We start from the raw sequence: 24,827 nt of genomic DNA, 5'->3' as shown, positions 1-24,827 counted from the left end.
TTTAAAATGACCTGACCCTGCATTCTATGACTCACTGTACCTTGCTCAATTATATTGTTTGTCCCATGTTTATTTCCTTCTTCTTGTCAACCATTTATGACTTCATCTCTTGAGAGGTTTATTATGAGTCTGGTTAAACTTTGTACTTTGTAAAGTATGGAGATTAAGGTTTATGGATGCAAAAGGAACTGATAATAAGTCAGACACAATAACAAATGATTTGTACCCACAGAATCAGATAAAGAAGGCTCTGCCATGTGTGCTCTCATTGTTTCATTGGTCAAGCTGTCGAAATACATGAAATTTGTATTTGATCATGCACAATAGTTAATAAAAGGCTGCTGATGTTATTGGCCTGTTAACAAAGTGATGCATTTGACTTCAGGAAGTCCATTTTGGGGCATGTCTCTGAGACAAATGACATCATGATACACATGCAATGTAAAATATATTTCTTGTCCCGGTTGAGATTAAGCAGGAAGAAATTTTCATGTTGTTTTTTAAATACGTTTCCTGTTTTACATTGCTGTATTGGTTTTTGAGATGTAAATTATAACAGTATAAAAACCAAGTACAATTAAACAATGTTTTTTTTCCTTAAAGTCGTAATCTTGGAGATCTTTTTGTACTCTTTGGCAGCACCTGTAGCAATTAATAGTAATTGCAGGAGCACACTTCCCGGATATCCAGACAGTGCTGCATGTGTGACGTCCACGGTTGGCTCCGGTTGTAACTCTGGATTTTATCTGCTGACGGTCGCTTTCCTTTTCAGACTGTTTGCTTCATCTGAGCTTCGAGTTTGTTTCTTTTTCTTAGGATTTTCACTCATTTTTGAAGTTGTATCTGTAGTCATCCATTCTTTCTTTGTTTGTTCAGCCATAGTAGATTACTGTAGATTACTCGCAACACTTACAGAGAGCGGAAAAGCAGCCGCTTAGCTCCGCCTACCCTCTCTGGCAGACCAACCACTGCTGGCTGATGGAAAACGCGTCACTAACTGGGCGCTGCTTGGGATTTTTTCCACAAATGTCGCCACAGACACCCAGTCTGTAATACTGCAAATGCAAAGGCTTTCATCAGTGGGCCATAGGCTCAATCACCATTGTGTTACCTCTGTGGGAATTTTCCAGGGATCATCAAGGGGGTAACTTGTCTAAAGTTAAATTTATATGGGGGGGGGGCAATTTAGTTTATGACGTTGACTTGGTGAACCCCGGTTTCCCCTGATTTCCCCCTAGAGAGCAGAGAAGGATCATCTTATCTTGCTGATGAAGGCCAGGTGGCTGAGTGAAGTACCATGTGGGGATAGGGTAGGGGGTTGTTGATGTTGTATATAAGCTTGAACACTGCAACAGCAAGGGAGAGAACTTTCGCACTTCTCTCCATGCTGCATGTAAAATGTAAGTAAAGAGACTTGATTCATAACATTGAGTTTGCTTGTTCTTCACAAATTATCTTCAGGAGGAGAATTGCCCTCACACCTCATTCGGCGATAGAAAATGACTTAACAGACATTTATTTACATGAAAATCTTGTAATCTCCAGATTATTACTTTAACATATTGACATTTTCAGAAACTGAACTTGCAGAGTTCACGTACAGTGGACACATTTCTTTTCGGGCAGTTTATTTTTTATAAAGCTCTATTGAATGCTAAATTTCAAACTGGGTGGAAGAATAAACACAATTTGTAATCATGCCTGGTTGTTGTTTCCAATTATCACAAAAAATGTTGCTGTTTTTTGGTGCCATTTAATTCGTACATGTTTTTACTCTCACCTGACTGAACGGGCCGAGCTAAAGGAGTAGGTTGAAACTGCTTCTTTTATTTGATGTGTGAAATAGTAATAAAGTGCCAGCAGACTATATAGTGTATGGAGCATGTTGTAAGGGAAGCTTCTTAAAGTGAAAACTTTGGATGGAGAAACCAGCAGCTCTCACAGAAGCTGCTGCACAAGCTGAATAATCCATCATAGTTCCATCAAGTGGAAAAAGTGTGTGTATTCTTCTGTGTCTTTGTGTTCATGCTCATGTTCTTACTGCACTGCATGCGTTTGAGAAGCAGATAGAAATACAACCACAGTAACAAATAAGAAAACACTTTGTCTTTGTGTTTATTAAAGGAGAACAGTCTAGTACTGCACTACTGAGGTGTCTAATCCAGGAGTGACTTGGCTGACGCGCTTCGCTGTAGTTTGTAATCATCACTGAAGGATGATCGGGAACCAGATGAGATTGCAGTTAAAACAGTTCATCTATTCAGTCCTCAGTGCAACATATGAATAAGGTCCATAATCGTGAAAACAAACAGTAACTCCCAACTTCAGTGAAAACAAACCTGTGCTTTTGCGGTCAAAAACCTTTTGCCCTTGTGGGATCACACACCTGACCTAGACAATGATCATCCCGTCTCTGATACCTGAACTTCAGCATCACAGCGACACCCTCAGTACATGCAAAAAGTTACATTTAGGTTTTTCCTTAAGAACCCTTCATTTGGGCCTTACAGTGTTGATTCTAAAACACATAAATGTAATATAGAAGTGTCTTTAATTTGCATATAAAATAACAAGTGGGATAGTCAACATTTCAATAAAAACAAATATAAACATTGCAAATCAAAGCAAATAAATCATCATGTACTGAATCACATGAGGAAGAGATGTCAGTTGTTCATGATTTCTTCATGTGTCTGACTGAAGCGCTCCTTCTGTATTAGTGTAGTGACACCTGACTGGAGTATTGGCACCACCTACTGCTTATCTCAATGAACTGACTCCTATTATTCAAATAACACTACATGGAAGGAACACGCTCAGATTCACCTTCTCTTTTGCTGATTTTCTATAACTTGTGCCACATTTGGATAAAAACGGGAAGAAACCTCTGTGTCACGTCCCACAGCCATGATGACCTCCTCAGTGACACACCTGCACCATTTATTACTGTACTGCTGTAGACACATGTATCAGCTTGTATTTACTCTCTCAACAGACTCGCTGGTGATCAGAGGCGAGTGTGGAGTACGAAATATCCAAACTGAAGTAGAAGTACATAAGAAACAAGTAATAAAAAAGAAAAAATTCATCATAATTTCAAGCAATTTAATACATTTAAGTATTTATATACAATTTAATGTGCAGTGTAATTAAGTACATTTTCTCAAGTACTGTATTACAGTACTTCACTGGAGTATTTACACTACATCTCACTTGTAGGCGACTTAAGCTGTTTTTTAACTCACAAAAAGTGGAGTGTTTAAAGACTGTGGATCTCACAGGACAGCGACACGAAAAAAAGTGACAGTCTTATAGAATACGATGTATAACTGCAGATTAAACTAGCTAAGAGTATATAACGTGTTAAAATTGGCATAAACTTTAAGCATTAATGAATCCTAAATAGGGACCATTTTACAACACGATCAGTACTTAAAGACTCACTTCAATCGATGAAGGTAATTACATCTATGCCTATAGGCAACTTTTACTTAAGTACAGTTTGAAAGCAGGACTTTAACTGCCATAGTGTGAGGAGGAGATTCAATTATGATTGAAGATACCGGTGCTGTGCCACGTGCGTAAATTGCGCACAGCAACTTTCTGAATTTGGGGACGCACGTGTCGAGCCTTCTACTAAGTGGTGCCCATAAATATTTACTGAACTTAAGGTAGAGAAAACAACACAAAACGTTCACTGGGGAAAAACGAAACGCATGTTTTATGCAAAAACTCGGTTAATGCGCATGTGGTCTGAACTTGTTTGTAATTCATCACAGACTCTGCTTCAGTCTTACTAAGTTGTATTTTGACCGGCAATTAAACTGTATGTGTGGATCAGCAGAGAGGAGAGACAGGGACAAACTAAACATACACAGAACGCGTCGATCTGTACGCACGTGCGTTTTAACGGAGGATTCCACTATGTTTTGTCTCCATGTGCATCATTTCAATCAGATCATTTAAACACAAAAAATCCCCGCAAACAGAGAAGAGAAGTGTCTCACGAGTTTCACTCGAAAAAATCCTTCATATTAACGCTTCACCTGAGGACTTCTGATAAAATGATACAACTTATAAAAAATAATTATGATCATTTTCACTTATTGTTGCCATTTTTGTTTTGTTTCTGGTTAAAGAACTCAGTCGGGCAAAAATGACGTAATAGCCGTGCGTCTTCATTTAATGAGACAGGTGTGTGACAGGAGGACGCTGAGAACATCCACTGGCTCGAACTTTTGATTTTGAGTTTGAACCTGAAATTAGATTTTAATACTTTACGCTGCTGGTTTCACGCGTGTATCAAACATCTTTTTCTTACATGCAAACGCATCGCTCACTCGCATGCACTCACACACCATTCATTCATTTATTCGCCCTGCTGCAACGTCGGCCATAGACCTTCAATCAACCTCAAGTAAGTGACATTGTCAATACAAATCTTGGAGCGTGTTGAAAACAATAGACTCTCCGGACTTCCATACATCCATAGGCTTACCTTTGACTTCGAAAGCCATGACAGTCGTATTTATTTTATGTACTTCTGTAAATGTTTAATTTAATTGTAGCAAGACAGAGTATCAGGCCAGACCTGCTACACAAAGTGATTTTTCCCCTTCTGCCTTGTGCAAATTCTTTTCTGTAAATTTTTCTGCCAATTCCTGATCAGCTTTTAAACTTCAACTTTAAAATACATTTTTACTGTCCTTGAATTGAAATACTTCTTTGAGCCAGGTGAAAAAGGACATAAGAGCTTTATCTTTAACCTTAGACCTTCCACAGATTTTGTCCTTTTTTATGAGTCTTCCACTGACGTGCATCTGATGCAGACTGTAAAAGTTGTTGGGAGTTTATACAAGACTGACTTCCTCTTGGGTTTTGCAGACCTTCCCCAGATTTCAAACCCAGAGCAGCAACACTCTGCTCCCACTGAGAGACTGTCCCAGAGGAGGAAGCTGACCTCCGTGGCCCCCCCTTCGAAACTTTCTGCAGAGCATCCTGCTCCTTTGCCCTCCACACCTACTGCTGATACCCAAGCTTGTTGAATCTGGTCCTGAGGCCTCAGTCCAACATTCCACCTGCTGAGCTGCCTGTCTCCAATGCGACCCCTGGCCCTCCACCACTTCCCTTTAGCGTGACAGCAGATCCGGTATGATGTGGTAGACGACATGCTGAGGTATGTTAGTGTCAAAAGTCACAAATCAATCACAAATATATAGTTTTGGGATATAGATGGTGAGTCTGCACAGTAGCGATTGGCTGGTTAAGACAGGGTATTGATGTACCGCCCTTTCCTCTGCCCAAAACACATTTAATGTCATGAATTATTCTTGTTTAGTTTTTTTTGTATTGGGTTGTTTAGTCATTTCCTGTTTTATTTTATTTTCTACCCTTGTGATGTGCCTGATTAGCCTCACCTCCCCAGTGTATTTAGTCTTTGTCTCTCCCTATCTCTGTCCCAGTTTGTTGTTTGATAAACCTTATGTCAAGTCACCCGTGTTCAATCGTCATCATTCCCTGTGAGGGAGACGAGAGAGATTGAGCACAATGACGCAAAAATCGACTGTGTTCTCCAGAGACAGTCCCACCCTAGCCTCCACCTACAGCCTCCAATTTTTACCAAACTGCTACCTGAACATCCACCTTGACGATTTGCTTGATCGTGCAACGTCCGTCTCCACCAACAGAATGGCGCTGCCTCCACCTACTGCCTTTTCCAACAACCTGCAGTCAATGTCTCAACCTCCACCATGTAGCGCCACCTCCACCTTTAAGGTTCTTCCAGCAACATGCAGCAGCATCCACCTGCAGATTCTAGCAGACAGCTCCAGCCAAACCTACACCTAAAGCCTCTTTCAGCAACCTGCAGGTTTTGCCTCCATTTGTAAATTGTAGCAGATAGTTACAACTCGTCTGTCAACCTCCACCTACAGCCTCTGTCAGCAAACTACAGTAGCTTTCTCCACCTGCAGATTCTGGCAGAAGTCACAAACACACCACCAGCAGCCTCTGCCAGCAACCTGCAGCCAACACCTCATTCTGCAGCAGATGGCTACTGTCAAACCTCCACCTGCAGATTCTTTCACACATTTTTAACCCAAACCTCCACCTACAGCCTTTATATTGTTACCAAACTGCTAACTGTACATCCACCTTAAGGAATTGCTCGCAACCTGCAATGTCTGTCTCCACCAGCAGATTGATGCTGCCTCCATCTACAGCCTTGTCCAACAACCTGCAGTAAGTGTCTCCACCTGTATATTGTGTCAGACAGCTGAAGCACAAACCTCCACCTGTAGCCTCTTCAAGCAACATGCAGCAGCCTCACCTACAGTGGCAGACAATTGCAACCCCGTCCTTCACATACAGCCTCTGCCACCTGCACATCACCCTGCAGCAGACAGCTACTGTCCAGCCTCCACCTACAGATTATTTCTGCCAATGTTAACTCAAACCTCCACCTACAGCCTGAAATAGTTACCAAACTGCTGCCTAAACATTCACTTTAAGGAATTTGCTCACAAGCTGCAACATCCACATCCATCGGCAGACTGACGCTGCCTATTTCTCCACCTACAGACTCACCCAACAACCTGCAGTCAATGTCTCCACCTGCATATTGTGCTGAAGCACCAACCTCCACCCTTAGCCTCTTCCAGCATTGTGCAGCAGCCGTCACCCCCATCATTGGATTTATTGAGACGGCTGAGGGCCATGCCTCCATCTTCCATCAGCCTTTTCCAGCAATGTGCTGCAGCTGCCTCCCCCGCTAGATTGGGGCCTTGTCCAACAACCTGCAGTCCATGTCAACACCTCCACCAGGTAGCGCCGCCTCCACCTTTTAGCTGCTTTCAACAATGTCACCAGCCTCCAGCTGTAGATTCTAGCAGACAGCCCCAGCCAAACCAACCCCTAAAGTCTCTTTAAGCAACCTGCAGTATTTGCCTCCACTTGCAAATTCTAGCAGATAGTTACAGCTTGTCTGTCAAGCTCCACCTACCGCCTCTGTCAGCAAACCACAGTAGCTTTCTCCACCTGCAGATTCTAACAGATGCAATATGCAGGTGGAGACATTGCAGACACTGCCAGAAATTTGACAGCTGAAGCACCAACCTCCACCTTTAGCCTCTTCCAGACACCTGCAATCGTCACCTCCACCAGCAGATTCTATGACACAGTTGTAGGCCATGCCCTAATTTTAAGCCTCTTCCAAGAATGTGCTGCAGCTGCCTCTACCTACAGAATGGGGCAGACAGACAACCTGAACCTTCACATACAGCCTTTACTAGACGCCTACAGTTGCCACCTCCGCCTCCACCAGTTAACTCTGGCAGAAGGCTGCAGCATGAGCCCTTACCTCCATCCACTGTAACACACCACCAGCAGGACCGGTGCTGCCTCCACCTACAGCCTTGTCCAACACCCTGCAGTCAGTGTCTCCACCTGCATATCATGTCAGACAGCTAAAGCACGAACCTCCGCCTTAAGCCTCTTCCAACAATGTGCAGCAGCCTCACCTGTTGGAAAGCCCACAGTTATGGTGTTAAGCCTGCCTGTTTATCTCATTATTAGTTTGTTTGCTCTGTTTCCATGGCAACTTGTTTGTTGTTTTAGGTGTCTTGGTACATGTGGTAACTTCTCTGCTAATTTTCACTGTAGCTAATAGCCTCATGTGGCAGCATGCTAGCTGTGCAATGATAAGACGTGGAGTTGTACTTACTTTCTTTATCTGCATATGTTTAATTTCATATGTTGAATTTCTTAACAGCTGTATGTATGTGTATGTGCTGAATTGTATTGTGTCCCTCATGTTGATATACTTTCCCTTGTTTGTATTATTGTTACAGACCACAGCCAGAAAAAATCACCTGAACTGGGAAAGTCTGTTCCGTGTTCTGGGACACATATCTATACCTTGCCATCTCTAATCACCTGATTCCCTGGAGACTCCATCCTCCATTATGTGGTCCTTTGAGCCAGAATAGAGTGCCAACCAAGGTATGTAGCCCACACACACAGCCTGGGCTTGATCGTCCAAAGTGACACAAGACTGGTAAAAAGGGATGGGAATGTGCCTCTACCAAGGGACCCTTTAGCTCCTGCACCGCTCGCTAAAGAGGGTGTAGGATAGCAGACAGCAGTGTTTACTGCCTTCTATGCTGTGAGAAACGTACATATTCAGGTTGGCATGCCCTGAAGGCCGGCTACACTTTTGCAAAGACTAGTGGGCAAATACGTGCACACGACAGTAGGAGAGTAGTACCCATGGAGTCCAGTAGAGGGCTCCGCCTGTTGTTATAGAACTGGGGTTACAATATCATGACCTTCGATTTTGCCTTTTGTGTTAAAATAAATCTTAGTGTTCATCTGGGTGCTCTCCATTTTTCTTTATCTTCCAAACGTGACATCTACCTTCTGGACAAAATGGCTTTGAACCCTCAGGTGGGTTCAGTGTGCTGCAGAACAGCTTCTCAGCTACTCGGGAACAGAACGCTACAGGATTTTTTTGTCAACAGAACTGTCAATCATGATGTTGCGCCCTCTTTTTTAGCATAAAATAACTAAAACTAACTACTTGTGAGAAAAATGAACACTTGGACATAAATGAGCATAAAAACTAACTGATGACAGAAACCATGTTTTAGAAAAAATGCATTTGATGGTATTTTAATTTTATACTTTGACCCATGTCCCATCTGTTAACATGGAGGAGGCAAGCTATATGACCTACACTGCAGCCAGTCAGCACAGGGCGATAGAGATGTTTTGGCTTCACTTTTATGGAGCTGTCATGTCGTCCATCTTTTTATACAGTCTGTGGTGTGGACATGTTATTCGGGGGTGGAGTCTATCTTTCCCTTTATGATGTCAACACTTCAGGAGAACCAGAATCTAAGATGCCTCCAAAGTAAAAAGCAAAGAAATAAAAGTTATGTTTAACTTTGAGTTGAATAAGATTAAATCTGAAAATATTATAGTTCTATTTCATCCCTGCTGACCGCCAGAATTTGGTGCTTAAAACACTGAATATTCCCTTCACGCATGTGCAGTTCGAGTATCTATACTCACCTGTGACCCCTGGATGACCCGAGAGAGGTAATATCTTCCAGTGTCATCAGAGGTTCTTCTCCTTTTTTCTTCTCACTTGCAGTTCGTTGCATCCCATAGCATTAGCCATAGGTAACACATTACTAAATCATTTTGAAAGAGTCTTCTACGGGACCGTCGCTGGATGCCCTGTGACCGTGTCGGTCGGAGCAGTGAGGTTTCGCCCTCCAAGGGCTGCGACGGCTGTCCCTCCTTGGTTTGTGTGAGTTTTTCACGTGACGCTGTGGCGTCCTTTTTGTTTTCGCCGGTAAGGCAGGGCTTCACTCCCCTCCCTGGGTGTAAGGTATGTACCTAAATTAATTTGACATCTCATATCAGTTGACTGAAGTGAAGGGAGCTGATAACTCGTTTTAGTGTGTCTCTGCTGGTGTAGGCGGCCTGCGCACCTCCCTTTCCCTGCTTACGGTGTAATTGGTCTGGTTAGCGGTGGCGTCTGCACCCAAGCTAACTGATACTTTATTTTTTCGTCTCCTTGAAAAGAGTCCACCTCTGCTGGTGAAGGCGGCCATGTTGTTTACTTGGCTGCTCCTGGAAGTAGACTTCTGCTTGTAGGGCTGCATTCAGGCTCCCTGACTCCAGCATATGACTCCACAAGCTAACTTGGGAGCTAATCTTTGCTGGCCACTCACATCTCTGCTGTGCAGGCGGCGTTTGCGCCCCCTTCCCTCAGTTTACATCGTTTACAGTAACGTAGCGTCTGTCACGATGGACGGTTCCCATTACTGTGTTGCCTGTGGGGCTCCTCTTCAGGCCAAAGATGGCCATGACCTCTGCCCGGTGTGCCTCGGTCCTTATCACCTGAGGGAGGGGCTGTCTGACAACCCATGTATGAACTGCAGCTACATGCCTCAGGGGCTGAGGCTTTTCTTCGCTTTCCTGCAGGAAGGCACTGTTGAGGCTTCCTCCATCAGCCTTAGCTCATTGCAGGCCTTTGCCCTCATGTCTAGGGAACGCGGGTGGATGATGTCCCTCCTGGTTCAAACTCGCCGCCAGATATGGCTGGCACAGTCCCCCCTGACTGAGGCGTGTAGGAGGACCCTCCGTAGTGTCTTTGTGGAGCCGGTGGAGCCGGGGGAGCTGTTTGGTTTGGCTGCACTGGAGGTGCTGGAGCGAACCGTTCGGGTTTGGGAGACCAGGCAGAAGCTTTCGGGCCTCGCTCCACTGGCGATCATGGTCCTCAGCATTCTGCTCAAAAGCCACCCAGGGACTAGTGGCGCTGGTCACCTGCCCTCGAGGCAACCTCGTGCCCAAACAGAGGCTGTGGACCCCTCCAGGGGCGACCAATGGAGGCTGTGGACCCTCTGTCGCACCCCAGAGCTTTCTATTCCACAAATTTCCTTGTTACGAAGGAGACTGGCGGATTCTGTCCAATCTTGGACTGAAGGAGACTCAACAGGTACCCGAAAGTGTTGCCATTTCATATGCTAACCACGGCAGATGTCCTGCGTAAGGGCGCCCAGGGAGACTGGTTGTGTCCATAGACTTGAAGGATGCCTACCTTCATGTTCCCATTGCACGGCAACACAGGCAGTTTCTGCTTTTTGCCTACTGAGGTCACCACTGGCAAGTTCCATTTGGGCTCTCTCTCTCTCCGAGAGTGTTCATCAGGTGTGTGACAGCGGCCCTTGCACCTTTGCAATCTCAGGGCATTAAGGTTCTACCGTACCTGGACGACTGGCTGATCTGTGCTCCATCCCATGCTCAGGTGGCCCAGGACATGGCTCATCTTCTCTCTTACGTGGACCGGTTAGGCCTCATGGTCAACCTGGAGAAGAGCTGCCTGAAGCCCTCTCAGACCACAACCTTCATTGGTGTGGCCTTGGACACAACAATCATGAAGGTCCATCCATCCCCTCACATTGTGGACGACATTCTACACCTCCTTCCCCTCTTCCAGAGGGGCAGGTTGTTGCCCTACGTCACTTTCCAGCGTCTCTTGGGCAAACTAACATCAGTCTTAGCTCTCATTCCGTTGGGCTTGCTGTCGCTGCGCCCCCTGCAGAGGTGGCTGAACAGCTTCTACCTGGACGCCAAACAGCACACTGGAAGCTCACCGGAAGCTCAGGGTGTCACAGCAGGGCCTCCTCGCCCTGGCTCCATGGAGGGACAGGGCTCACATGTCCAGGAGTGTCCCTGTGGGCTCTGTCCCATCCTGACGAGAGATTGTTACCACAAATGCCTGCCCCTCGGGATGGGGTGCATTATGGCAGAACAGAACGGCTCAGGGAAGGTTGGTTGTGTTAGACAGCACCACACACATCAATGTGCTAGAGTTGTAAACCATGCTCCTAGACCTCAAGCACTACCTGCTGTACCTGAGAGGAAGGCACATGCTCATAAGGTCAGACAACACCTCAACCACATATCATATCAACCACCAAGTGTTACCAAGTCTGCACTGCTGCTGCAGGTGTCTCAGGACCTCCTGACATGGGCGGCCCTCTGTCTGACCAGCCTGTGGGGTATGCATCTACCAGGAAAACAGAACCAGCTTGCAGACATTTCTCCCGTCGCAATCCTCCAGCGGGGGAGTGGCGCCTCTAATATGGGTTCTCTTCGGCAGAGAAGAAGTGAATCTCTTTGCCTCAGAGGAATTGATCCACTGCCCCCTTTGGTTCTCTCTGGCAGAACCTAAAGTACAAATGTAGACATACAGCCTCTTCCAACAACCTGCAGCCACCAGCTCCACCTATAGATATTGCCAGACTGCGGCAGCCCAAGACTCCACTTTTGACTTTTACCAAACACAGGCATCCGCTTCCTCCACCTGCAGCCTCTGCTGGACACCAGTATCTGCAGCTGTGGCTCAGTGCTCGAGTCGGTTGTATGGGTATGAATGTGTATCGGTCCTGATTGGACATTGGCACTTAGGCCTTTGCCATCAGTGTGTGAATGTGTGTGTTAATAGGTGAGTGATCGGAAGACGAGATAAGTTATGTGCTATACAAGTACAGTCCATTTACCATTTAACCTTCAACTGCAGATCGTGGCTGATTGTTGTTTCCCCCGAGCCTCCACCTTTTTTCCACTATCCTGCAGCTGCCGCCTCCACCTGCAGATTCTGCCATATATGGGAGTCAACTGCCTCAATCTCTAAGCCCTGTCGTACAATCAAAGGTGCCGCACCCACTTACAGTCCCTACCAGAGACCTGCATCCACCTCCACCTCCACCAGCCAGTTCTTTACCTAAAACCTTTTTCAGACACTTATCCCCTTCGGGGGCGGCTATGGCTCAGTGTTAGAGTCGGTGGTCTTTTAATAGGAAGGTTGGAGGTTCGATCCCCAGGTCCTTCACGCTACATGTCGAAGTGTCCTTGGGCAAGATACTGAACCCCAAATTGCTTCCGGTGGCATAGCCAACATGTATGAATGTGATAACTTCATTGACAGTTGGGCACTTTATGTAGTGGCCCCTGCCGTGTGTGCGTGCGTGCGTGCATGCACGTGCGAGACAATGGGTGAATGTCACATGTTGTGTAAAAGCAGCTTTGAGTGGTCAGATAGACTACAAAAGCGCTAGAGAAGTACAGTCCATTTTTACCATTTACACCTGCCCTTCCCCTTGAAAATTATATGTGGACTCCAGAAGTCTGAAAATCAACCTCTAGCATCTTCGAACAAGCTGTAGCTGAATGCTTCACCTTCATATTTTGCCAGACAGATGCTGCCCAAACACCTACAGTCTCTGCTGGACACCTGGCGCTGCTGCCTCCAACTGCAGATTCTTGCAGAGAGCTGCTTGAGCCTCTACCTCCAGACTCTAAGTGCAGGAATCCTCCAGAGCCTCCAACTTCAGCCTCTGCCGGACACCTGTAGCTTCAGTCTCCACCAGCAGATTCTGGTAGACAGCTAAAGCCCAAATCTCCTTTTTAAGCCGCCACCTCCACCTTGTTGTGGAAGACATCTGCTGCCAGAACATCCACATAAACTTTCTACTCCCAACCTCCACCATAATTCTCTCCCAGCAGCCTCCAGCTGGGAAGGTGTCAGAGGGTTAGGTGGTCATTAATTTGGTACCAATCAGTAAAATCTCTCCTTTTCTCACATTTCCCAACCATGCAAACATGCAATCATTCATTAATTACTTATTATTCATTAGTTTCAATAATATTAAATACGCAGCACAATCAACTGTTAATGATATGAAGAACTATTACACGATACAATGAATGAGCATTCTCAACAGAGAGACTTTTGTTTGCCTGTTTGCTTTAACACAAAAGAATGAGAAGCTTTTTGTTACCATCTGCTGGCAGGAAGTTAGCATGACAGGTTCACTCACAAACCTTATGATACCGTTGAATTGGGACTGTCAGGTTGACACTCTGCCGCATTATTTCTAGTTATTTATACAGATTAATTAATTAAATTATGACTGGTCAAGAAAACCAAAAGATTTTGTTTTTCAGACCTGGAATAATGCAAAGAAAATAAGCTTCGTGTTTAAATAACAGAATACTAATGTTTTAATTTCGCAGATCAATGTTTGGTAAATATCCTGGTTTTTAATCACCGCTTTCATGCATCTCTGCATGCTCTCCACCAGTCTGTCAAAGTGCTGTTGGGTGACAGTAGGCCACTCTTGGAGCAGCTCAGCTTTGTTCGATGGCCATCCATCTTCCTCTTGATCACATTCAGGAGGTTTTCAATGGGGTTCAGATCTGGAGTGGGCTGTTCATGACATGTAGAGAGAGATGCTGGTTTAAGGAACATTTGGAGTGGTCTTTTAATTTTTTTCCGGAGCTTCCGGACACATAAGAGGCCTAACATCATTAACTGTTCCCTCACTTCTGGTTATGTCTGCAATTATTTTAAACAAGCAAGTATCCAGTCCTTATTAAAAAAACCCTGACCTTGATCAATCACTTCCACAGAATTACAGACCCATGTCCAGACTTCCATTCATATCAAAAGTTCTTAAAAAGGTGGTTTTAAACAAACTAACATCAGTTTTAAACTATAATAACATTTTTGACAAGTTCCAGAGATTGTTCTGTTTTGTTGCTGTTGGAGCTAAGTGCAGGGTTTGATACTATTTATCACTACATTCTAATCAGTGTCATACCTGTCGAATAGAGAATTTTCTGTTTCAATCAGTAATTTGGTTTCTTCCTCGGGCATCCATGATGTACAGTACAGTCTGCCACAGGGTTCAGTTCTTGGTCCAGTTTTGATTTCACTTTATATGCTTCCATGGGGAAATATTATTAATCATTTTTATACCCGGAAAATACGGATCCGGCTTTTTTACGCAGTTTTAAACCAGTTTTAAACGGATTAAGCTCTAGATCCATATTGTTTCAACTCTAATGTTCAAATCGGGTCATAGCTTGCAATCAACATACCTCTAGATCAGAAGTTCTAGACCTATATGCATCACGGAAGTCCTGGCAGAGAGGCCCGCACCCGGAACCGGCCGCCAAGACGCTACACATCTACAATACAAAGGCAGCGGGTCCAGTCAAATGGACCCGTGTCGGTAAGTTTTTCGCTGCTTGATGTCCTCCCTGTGGACTACCTCAGCCTAAAAGTTTCAATGCTGTGGGCTCCGTACCAGAGCCCTTGCGTGTAAGTTCCTGGCCCTACCAGCTAGTGGCAGCTCTACCTGAATCCTGGCTGCAAACCCATATAAAAAACCTGCTAGTACTCGTACTGGCCTCCCTTCTCTTATCTGTCTCCCCAGCCCCATCTTCTACCTCGGAAGCTGACTGCACAATCAACTATGCCTGGACTCACCTCTCCATCCGGCTGTGGCTCCTGCCTCCGCCTGTCTCAAACTGTCACCGAACTGGAAAAGCGGATCTCATCCCTTTACCAGATCAGAGAAGACGAACGTCTATTGGACTCCCTAATCGCCGATAACTTCAACACCAGCGTTCCCGACACCATGGCTGGAAATCCCCGGCCAGAAGACTCGATGGTGGTTACTGTCGGCGCCGCTCCCCCAGTCCAATTTGAGGCTGCTTTGGATAAAACCATTCCGGCTGCAAACCTCCAGTTCGAGGACCGCTGGTTACAACAAGGAGCTAAACCGAAAAAAACGGCGTGTTCCTCCTCTCCATCCAACCCGCCCTGGGTTGTCGTCCAAAACAGCCGTGGGAAACAGAGGTCTGCCCCGCATCTCTCTCCTCCCAGACACCTTGCGTTGGAAAACAGGTTTAACATCCTAGACATGCAGGACTTCCCTTCATTGGTCAAAGAACCCCAGCCCTTGTCCACGCCACTCCAGCGGACAAACTGCAGGCCAAAACTCCCCACCGAAAAAGCTCCCGGACATGCAGCCGGCATCCACGCCCGTGGGGAGAAGCCTTTCGTCACCCCTGCTAGAAGAAATGGTGCCTTCTCCACACATCGGATCATGCCAACATCGAAACCCAACTTCACTCCAGCTCCGCGAGTAAACTCCTGGCACCGCCCTCCCCCCCCCATCAAAAGCCGTGCACCCCTTACTCCGCCGCTTCTGGCAGGTATCACTCCAACAACAGCCTTAATATCCACACTTGTCATTGGAGATTCCATTACAAGAAATGTCAAAGGAAAATCCGTAAAGACCATCTGTCTCCCTGGCGCTACGGTTGCCGATGTCCATGACGAATGCCCCAGCCTTCTGGATAAATATAGCAGTGTCCGAAACATCATTATCCACGTCGGCTGCAATGACGTATCCAAACGGAGATTGGAGATTTTAAAACCGGATTTTAGCACACTCCTTGCTTTCCTCAAAGACTGTGGAAAGCGAGTTTTTATCTCTGGTCCCATTCCCTCTTTAAATCGAGGCTCTGGCCGCTTCAGTCGGCTCCTCAGCCTCCACACTGGCTCCAATCTGATTGCCCATCATACGGTATCGCGTATGTTGACAATTTTAACCTCTTCTGGAACCAGGGCTCTTTTTGATGGTATCCATCCCAGCGACCTAGGCGCGTGTGTTTTATCTAATAATACCTTTTACTCTGTTACTAGCACACCATGACTGCTGACGCTATCAAAGTCAAATCAAATTATCACTTCAGATCACCAAGAGTCTCTCCTGCCCCTTCCTCTTCCCCGTGATAGAACTAGCCCCCCCTACTGGTCTGTAAGTCCTCACCCATTACCAATCCCTGCCAGGCAGATTCCTGTACTAATCACAGAAAGGCAAAAGAAGGATTTTTCAGAACCCACCACTGCAAATCTCAGAAATCTGAGACGAATTGCTCATGCCCATCCCACCCCCTCTTCCTTGCCAGACACCTCTGTTAAGCTGGCTCTCCTGAATGTGAGATCACTTTCAAATAAGACTTTCATTTTAAATGAATTTATTTCTACTGCTCAGTTGTACTTCTTCTGTCTTACTGAGACCTGGTTGAGGCCTAGTGATCAAGCTCAGTTGCTAGAACTCTGTCCCCCCAGTTATGTCTTTTTTAGCTCTCCAAGACATACTGGTTGTGGTGGAGGACTTGCAGTCATCAACACCTTCAAATGTCGTCAAATTGTTTTTAAAAATGTATCATCTTTTGAGACTCTTTTGCTCTCAATTTGCTGCTCAGAGCCAGTTTTATGTGTTATCATTTACCGTCCCCCTCGCCCAAATGCTGAATTACGACAAAGTATTAATAGCTGGTGATTTTAATATCCATGTAGACGACTCATCAAACAGATTTGCAACTGAGTTTTTAAACCTTACAGAGTCTTTAAATCTTAACCAACATGTGTCTGGGCCCACTCATAAACACGGCCACACCTTAGATTTAGTTTTTACTCTGGGTCTGAGTGTCAACTCCCTTACCTGTGAGGATGCAGTTGTATCTGACCACTGCTCGATTTTATTTGATGCCCTACCAACCTGTCAACCAGTCACTTCCTTCATCTCTGGCCACTCCTCCCCCCCAATATCCCCTTGCACTGTAAGTAGTTTTTGTAATGCCTATGCAGTGACCCCCTGCTGCCGCTCACTGGAATTCCCTCCTGCCCATCTGAGTGCTGAAGAAATGGTGTCATTATTCTCTATGACTTGCTCAAATATTATTGACACTGTTGCTCCTCTAAAGACCAGGAGAGCCACGTACAACCCCCAACCGTGGCTAAATGAAAGCACGCGCGCTCTTCGACAGAGTTGCAGAAAGGCAGAACAGAAATGGAAAAAAGACAAACTTCAAATCTCCTACGACTTGCTCAGAAACTCCCTATCTCAATACCAAGACTCAGTAAAAGCAGCAAGGACTGAATACTTCTCAAACCTCATTTCAAGAAACTGCAACAGGCCCAAAGTTCTTTTCAGCACCATAAACTCTATTATTAATCCAACAGACAACACCTTCATATACTTCTCCTCATTAACTTGTGAAAATTTTCTAAAATTCTTTGTTGAGAAAATTGCCGATATATGGAAGGAAATCAAACCTTCCCCTCTGGTGCCTCATGACCCTCTTTCAGCCATACCTATTTTAAACAAGTTTGACCCTGTGTGTCTTCCCTCTCTCTGGGACATGGTCAATCATCTGAAGCTCACAACATGCCCATCTTACTCCATTCCCTCACACCTACTTAAAGAGGCGTTTGATATTGTTGGCCCCAGCATCCTCTCTATTATAAATTGTTGCCTCTCCACAGGTTGTTTTCCTTCGTCCTTTAAACACGCAGTGGTTCAGCCACTTCTTGAAAAACCAAACCTTGATCCTAACGTTTTATCTAATTTTAGACCAATCTCCAAGCTTCCGTTTTTATCTAAAATTCTGGAAAAGGTTGTTTACCAACAAATGTCCCTGTTTTTAAGCAAAAATAACTTATTTGAAGCTTTTCAATCTTGTTTTAGGGAGCACCACAGCACCGAATCGGCTCTTTTAAAAGTTCTTAATGACCTGTTTTTAGCACCAGACAATGGGGACTGTGCTATTTTAATACTTTTAGATCTAAGCGCCGCTTTTGACACGGTTGATCATAACCTGCTGATCGCCAGGCTCAAGGACTGGGTTGGGATCCAGGGAAATGCCCTAAATCTGCTCAAGTCCTATCTGGAAAACAGAACCTTTAATGTGACCTGGAAAAATGCCCTGTCCTCATCGACCCCCATCACCTGTGGGGTTCCCCAGGGCTCAGTGCTGGCACCTCTTCTGTTCTCTCTCTACATGCTTCCACTGGGTCCCCTCATAAAGAAGCATGGCATCTCCTTCCACTGTTTCGCAGACGATACCCAAATATACCTCCCACTAAAATGCCATAGCCCTCAGTCTCTAAAACCGCTGCTTGACTGCTTCCAGGACATTAAAGACTGGATGGCCCAAAACTTCCTGAAACTAAACAATGAAAAAACTGATGTAGTTCTGTTTGGCCCATCTGATTACACCAGCCAGATCTGCCACAAACTTGGCCCACTATCAGCCTGTATAAAACCCTCTGCCAAAAACCTTGGGGTGATTTTTAATTAATCTCTTAACTTTGATAAACAAATAAACTCTGTGGTGAGAGCCTGCTTCCTCCAACTGAGAGCCCTGGCTAAAGTGAGGCTGTTCCTAAAACCAAATGACACCGAAATACTCATTCACGCTTTTATTACCTCCTGTTTGGACTACTGCAACTCTCTATATGTGGGGGTCAGTCAGTCCTCCCTCTCACGTCTGCAGTATGTGCAAAACGCTGCTGCCAGATTTTTAACGGGTACACGAAAGCGTGATCATATTTCCTCTGTACTCGCCTCTCTCCACTGGCTACCCGTTAGGTTCAGAATAAATTTTAAAATTGTATTACTTGTTTTTAAGTCGCTCCATGGACTGGCCCCTTCTTACCTAACAGACCTTTTAACCCCCTATACCCCATCACGAGCACTCAGATCCTCTGAGCAGTCCCTGCTGGTCGTCCCTCTGGCTAAACGAAAACTACGGGGTGATCGCACCTTTTCAGTTGTGGGCCCCAACCTGTGGAACTCATTGCCTCCTCGTGTCAAAAGGGCAGACTCAATAAATTCTTTCAAAGCTCAGCTCAAAGCCCACCTCTTTTCCTTGGCCTTTGAAAATACTCAAAGCCGATGAAGAAGTTTTGAAATGGTTCATGAGTATTTTATATGCATGGGTGTATATACGTGTTGTATATGCATGTGAAATTGTATACTGTGGTGTATTATATTCATAATCTGTTGTTTCTCTTGCACTGTTTTATCTGCCACCGTTCTGTCTTTGGTCAGCTTACGTTGTTTCAAATGTGCTATATAAATAAATTTGACTTGACTTGACTTGACTTGATGCGGTCTCTTATCACTGTTATGCTGACGAAACGCAAATATACATTTAAGTCCGATAACGTCACCCATTTGAACAGTTGAACGGAGTCCCTAGCCACCATTGAGAAATGGATGAGCTGAAATTTTCTGCAGCTGAATACAGGCAAGAAAGAGGTAATATTCTGTGGCCCTGATCACATAGCAAACAAATTAAAGCCGTTCTTTGGTCCACTAGCACCCAATACAAAATCTACAGGTAGAAATCTGTTACATTTGACTCACAACTTAACTTAGCTCTGCAAATCAATCTCATTAAATCCTGTTATACCACCTAAGAAACATTTTATAAGATCAACTCTGTCTTTGCCTGACCTAGAAAGGCTTATTCACACCTTTTTGTTTTTTTGGACTATTGCAATGTACTTTTCACCTGTCTTAGTCAGTCCTCAATGGCTCGACTCCAGCAGGTGCAGAATGCTGCTGCCAGGATTTTAACAAAGACAAACCGTAGGTCCCACATTATCTCAATCCTTTCCTCCCTTCATTGGCTGCCCGTTACACGCAAGATTGATTTTAAGATTGTTTTAATACGTTTTAAAGCACAACACTGTCTGCCCCCGTTTACATTACAGAGCTATTGATACCTTATGCTCCAAACTGTAATCTAAGATCCTCCAGAGTACCTTTAGTTGTTCCTCGGTCAAGGCTGGCCAAGGGAGACCAGGAGTTTGCCATCAGACCCCCTAAGCTCTGGAATTCCCTGCCTGAGGACATGAGGCTAACGAACTCATTACCCATTTTATCCATCTTTGCTTAAAACCTATTTTTATAGAAAGGCCTTTTTTAATGATTGATTGGTATTTCATGTGCTGCAGTGATTTATTGTGATTTGTTCCTATTCTTAACTTTGTAACTGGCCCATGTTTTTTATGTATTTTGTGAAGCACTTTTAATCTGTATGTTTCAATTTTGTTTTATGTATTCGTTAAAGCACCTTGTTTAGATAAGTGCTATATAAATAAAGTTATTATTATTATTATTATTATTATTATTATTATTAGACAAATTCCTGTTCTGAATCAAAACCTGCAGTTCCCTCCATGTGTTGAATGACCATGTTTTCGCCTTTGTTCCATCACTTTCCATTTTTCCATTTTATCTCTTCGCTGATTGGCTAACTTACCACTCACTTTGAAAGTATGCCCCAAAAAATGTAAACATTGACTCTAGAGTCTGCGGTTGTTTGCTTCATCTGAATCAGACTGGATGGCAGCACTGAGGGGCAATAAGAATAACTCAGTCAACCTGCTCACTGATGGTCTGGTTTGGTTATATAGACCTCTATTATTTTGACTTTCATAACCACTTAAAAAATCCTCATAGTAGGTTTAACAAACCGATAAATGAACAGTTATTCAAAATCAATCTAAATATCTATACATGGCTTTTGCAAAAATATCAGAATCCAAATCAGCTTTATTGGCCAGGTATGTACACATACACGCAATCAGACTCTGATTTAAATGTCTTTTCTCTTCTCTCCTCCTCGTCTTTGATCTCTCTCCATCAGCCTGGTTGTCTAATCACTGTTCATGGAGGTTGGCTCAGTAAATGGCAGCTGCTCAATCGCAGACTCTACATCTGCTACCTGTTTGTGCCAATTAACAGGCCTGTGATGCTGCACCGACACCTCTTCAGTGGGTTAACAGATGCCACAATTAGCCACTCATTTGAATAGCTGCCTGCTTAGCGAGAGCACCCTTGGTGCATCATCTCCAACTGTGGGGACCGCCTTTCATCTATTTGCCTTTTTTCTTGTTGCCTCTTAAATGAGGCGTGGGCAGGCCCGGGAACCCCGGTGTGATGAGCAAACAGTCTTTTCAGCAGATCCCTAAATGAGCTCTCCAGACTCACTGTTTCAGCTGAGGAGGAGCTGTGGAGGAGCACAGCTGAATGTGCTGCACACGAGAGGGGAGGTGCTCAGTGGTTTTTCATGTGAACACATTTGGCCCATGTGGAGCCTGCTGTGCTTCTGTAGAAAGAACATGTTCTATATTTTATTCTGAGTACCTTGTTTCTGGCCAGCTCAGGGGACGAGATACATTTGCGCTCCAGGAACCTTAAGATTGAGCCATCCTAAAAGTTCCTGTTTCTCAGTGTTTGACAGCTGGTGGCTGGGCGATGAAAAGGATCTTTATATTGGATGTTGATTAACTGTGAAATATATCCACAATCGTTGATGAGTTGATGATTTCATATTTTGTTTTACTTAATATGGAGAGATCTAACGAAGCAGACATAAAGACAACTGCCAGTCAGTTTGCAGTTTTTATCTTCCATACAGGAATATGAAACCCTTCCAACTAACCCCTTCCTTTTTGTGCAAGTCATATCAGTCAATTTTTAGATCTTATATAATTAAATCAAATTAAGGATGTAAGCCACTGGACATCTAGAAAGCATGAAATAAACAGGCTGAGCTAATGTTAGCGGCAGCTTGACTTGCAGCCAAGTGGTATTAGAGTAACACTGATTTTAAACATTTTAACATGTTTATTCAGTGTTTTTTTGCTTAAATCAACAGGTCATTTGGATTTGGTTAGAAACAGTCCTCTGCGAATGATATGGCTCTTGGTAGAAGACACTTAAATGTGAATACTGAAGGAATCCTAAAAAGATGAGGTAGCGTCATGGGCTGGCTCACTGCCCTTCCTGACGTCCTGTTTCTGCTCTACACGGTTGGAAAACGGTTCTTAAACTGGAGACTGTTTTATCCAGTGTTTTACCGTTTAATTATCTTATATAGCCTTAAACAAATTGATGGACAACCTAAATGCATCTTAAAGCCTGGTCACTGACTTTATCCAGATGAGTAATATGACACTCTTTAAGAGCTTGGACAAAACATTCAGGCCTCACCATCCAAAGGCCAGTTGGGTGGAGTTGGGGATCAGGACCTTTGGCTCACCTGGCATTGCTGCTTGCAGAATAAGCTGGTGGCAATCAGTCAAGCTTTCACTTTACCCTGGTTTTCACCCTGTTTGGTTTTGATGTCTTTAGTTTGTTTTATTGAGTTTTTCTTATAGTTATAGAAAAGAAACCTATTTTGGAAAAGGCAATTTTCTTATGTTCTTTAGAGATCCCTTACAGGCGTGTTTTAAGACATTTGAAAAGACTCGATGTGTGTTCAATTAGGACCACACAAACTCTTTGGTTTATATCCAAGCATTAAAATCCAGAACCTATCTTTATGAAAATATTGTTTATTTCAAATGGTAGATTTTTATTACTTCACTGAGAAGAGTATTCTCATCATACTGTACGTGTACTGACAGCTGGGTTCCGCTCCAGCCCCCCGCAACCATGAACAGGGTAAGCGGTACAGATAATGGATGGATAGATGGATGTGCACTTAAGGTTTTAAGTTTCCACATCCCAATTTTCAAAGTTAAATACTGTACAACGATTTGCATTCAAACAATTTCTGATGTCATGAAATGTTTCTGATATTTAGATGTCTTAAACTGCTTTTTCATGTGGGCACAAAAAAACGTTCTCCTTTAGCGTATGAATTTAAAACTTCACATGTCAAACTCAGCACATTTATATCAGTATTAAATCAGAATTAATTTAAATTTATACATCTTGATACACACTAAGAAACATTTAGAACTATAAAGTGAAAAACTCTAAATGCATTTTGTATTTCATTGGATCAGATCAGTTAGTCAGCACCATCAGACAGCTCTAAAGATAAAACAATCAGGAAGCTTTGTGGTCAGACCTCCACAAGGTTCTGTTACATTTTATTTTTAGCTTTAAATGTCCTATATGTTTGGATGCTCATTTTGCTAAACTTTTCAAATAATTTTAATATTTAAAACCTCGTATCTTCCCGCTGTGGACCTAAAACATGCAGAGTACTGCGCACGCATGCATGCACGCACGCACGCACACACACACACCTCATTGATATTATTTATAAAAGAATGTATTCAACTTTTATTTGTTTTCGACCTTGAAAAAGCCAGTATTGATCGAGTTGTATTTCACATATTCCCTCTTTAGTCATTCATGTAAATGTACATGTTCATGTGTTCAGTATCCACACATGTACTGTATGGGTGATGTAGAAGTTACACAGATGATTATCGGGCTTTGCAGCTCTTAAATAGAAATACATTAGTTTTGAGCTGATTAATCACTAAGTCAAATGACAATTTTCATTTACAAAGCGCCAAATCAAAACCAAAGTCATCTCAGGACACTTTACAAAAAGAGCAGGTCTCGACTCTTTGTTATATTATTTAGAGAGAGATCCAAAATGAATCCACCATGAGCAGAACTTTGCAACATTTTATAACAGCGGCAGAAAAACGTCCTTTTTAAAGCCAAATAGACAAAAAAATAATCTGCAAAATTTTGATGAGTAATAAGTTTTAATTAAAAAATGAAAAAATCCTGAATTTTCTTCAGCCCTAGCTTCACAAATCAGACGACTTGATGCTTTTCTTTGTCATGTACAAATTTACACATGATGTCTTTACTGTTCAAAATGTTGGAGGAACTAAATAACACACTTTAAGATGCCATCTGGGAAGTTGTAGGTATGAATTCAGTATTTTTTGGAATTTTATTATAAATTTGGTCATTGATAAAAAAATTCTGATTAATCAAACTGACAAAACCTTAATTTGCAGCCTTGAGGTGTTTTGGTGCCTGGAGATAAAAGTGCTTAATGTGAAAATTCTTCACCACAGAAAGTCGTGATTTAATTTTTTCTTGGTTTTGCTTGAAAGAATTTGCTTAAAATATCTAATCCTTTTTCCAAATTAAATACCTGTTAGGCTGCACTGTGGTGCAGTGGTTAGCGCTGTTGCCTCACAGCTAGAAGGTTCCTAGTTTGAAACCCATTTCGGCTGTAGTGGGCCTTTCTTTGTGGAGTTTGTATGTTCTCCCCGTGCATGTGTGGGTTGGTTCTGGCACTCCTGCTTCCTCCCACAGTTCACAGACATGTTCGTTTGAGACACAACCTTTCACACTCACATTTACACCTACTGGCAATTAAGAGTCACAAATGAACCTATGTGCCAGCCTGACTGGTGATCACTCCATGTTGTACCCCGCCCTGAGCTACCATCCAGCTTTGGCCAACATCATCTTAAATGTCTTCTTTTAAATGAAATGGTGAGATCTTTAAGCCAAAAATTACCATTCTTAGTTAAAGGCATAAAATATGTTCTCATGCAGCCAATAATATCAGAGGAAGCAGTGTTTATATAAAGTATGAACCATGGCTGCTGACGTGGAACAAGAGAGTGACAGCACTGTTACCGGGGGCTAAGTGCTAATCTTGAGTGGGGAAGAAAACTGAATTCTCGGAGGATGTTTAAGTAAAAAAGAGGCTTACTGGTGTGGTTCTGCCCTATTTCTCACCAGTACTCTGTCTGTGTGTGAATGTGAGATGTGTATGTGTAATTGTGTGTATCTGTGTGTGTGTGTTTGTGCATGCCTAAGCCTCAGACC

Source organism: Semicossyphus pulcher, unplaced genomic scaffold, assembly GCF_022749685.1.
Source record: "Semicossyphus pulcher isolate SPU_LCO1_2020_fin unplaced genomic scaffold, fSemPul1.0.p SCAF_10, whole genome shotgun sequence".
Classification (NCBI taxonomy): Eukaryota; Metazoa; Chordata; class Actinopteri; order Labriformes; family Labridae; genus Semicossyphus; species Semicossyphus pulcher.
Note: the sequence above shows the minus strand (reverse complement) of the source record.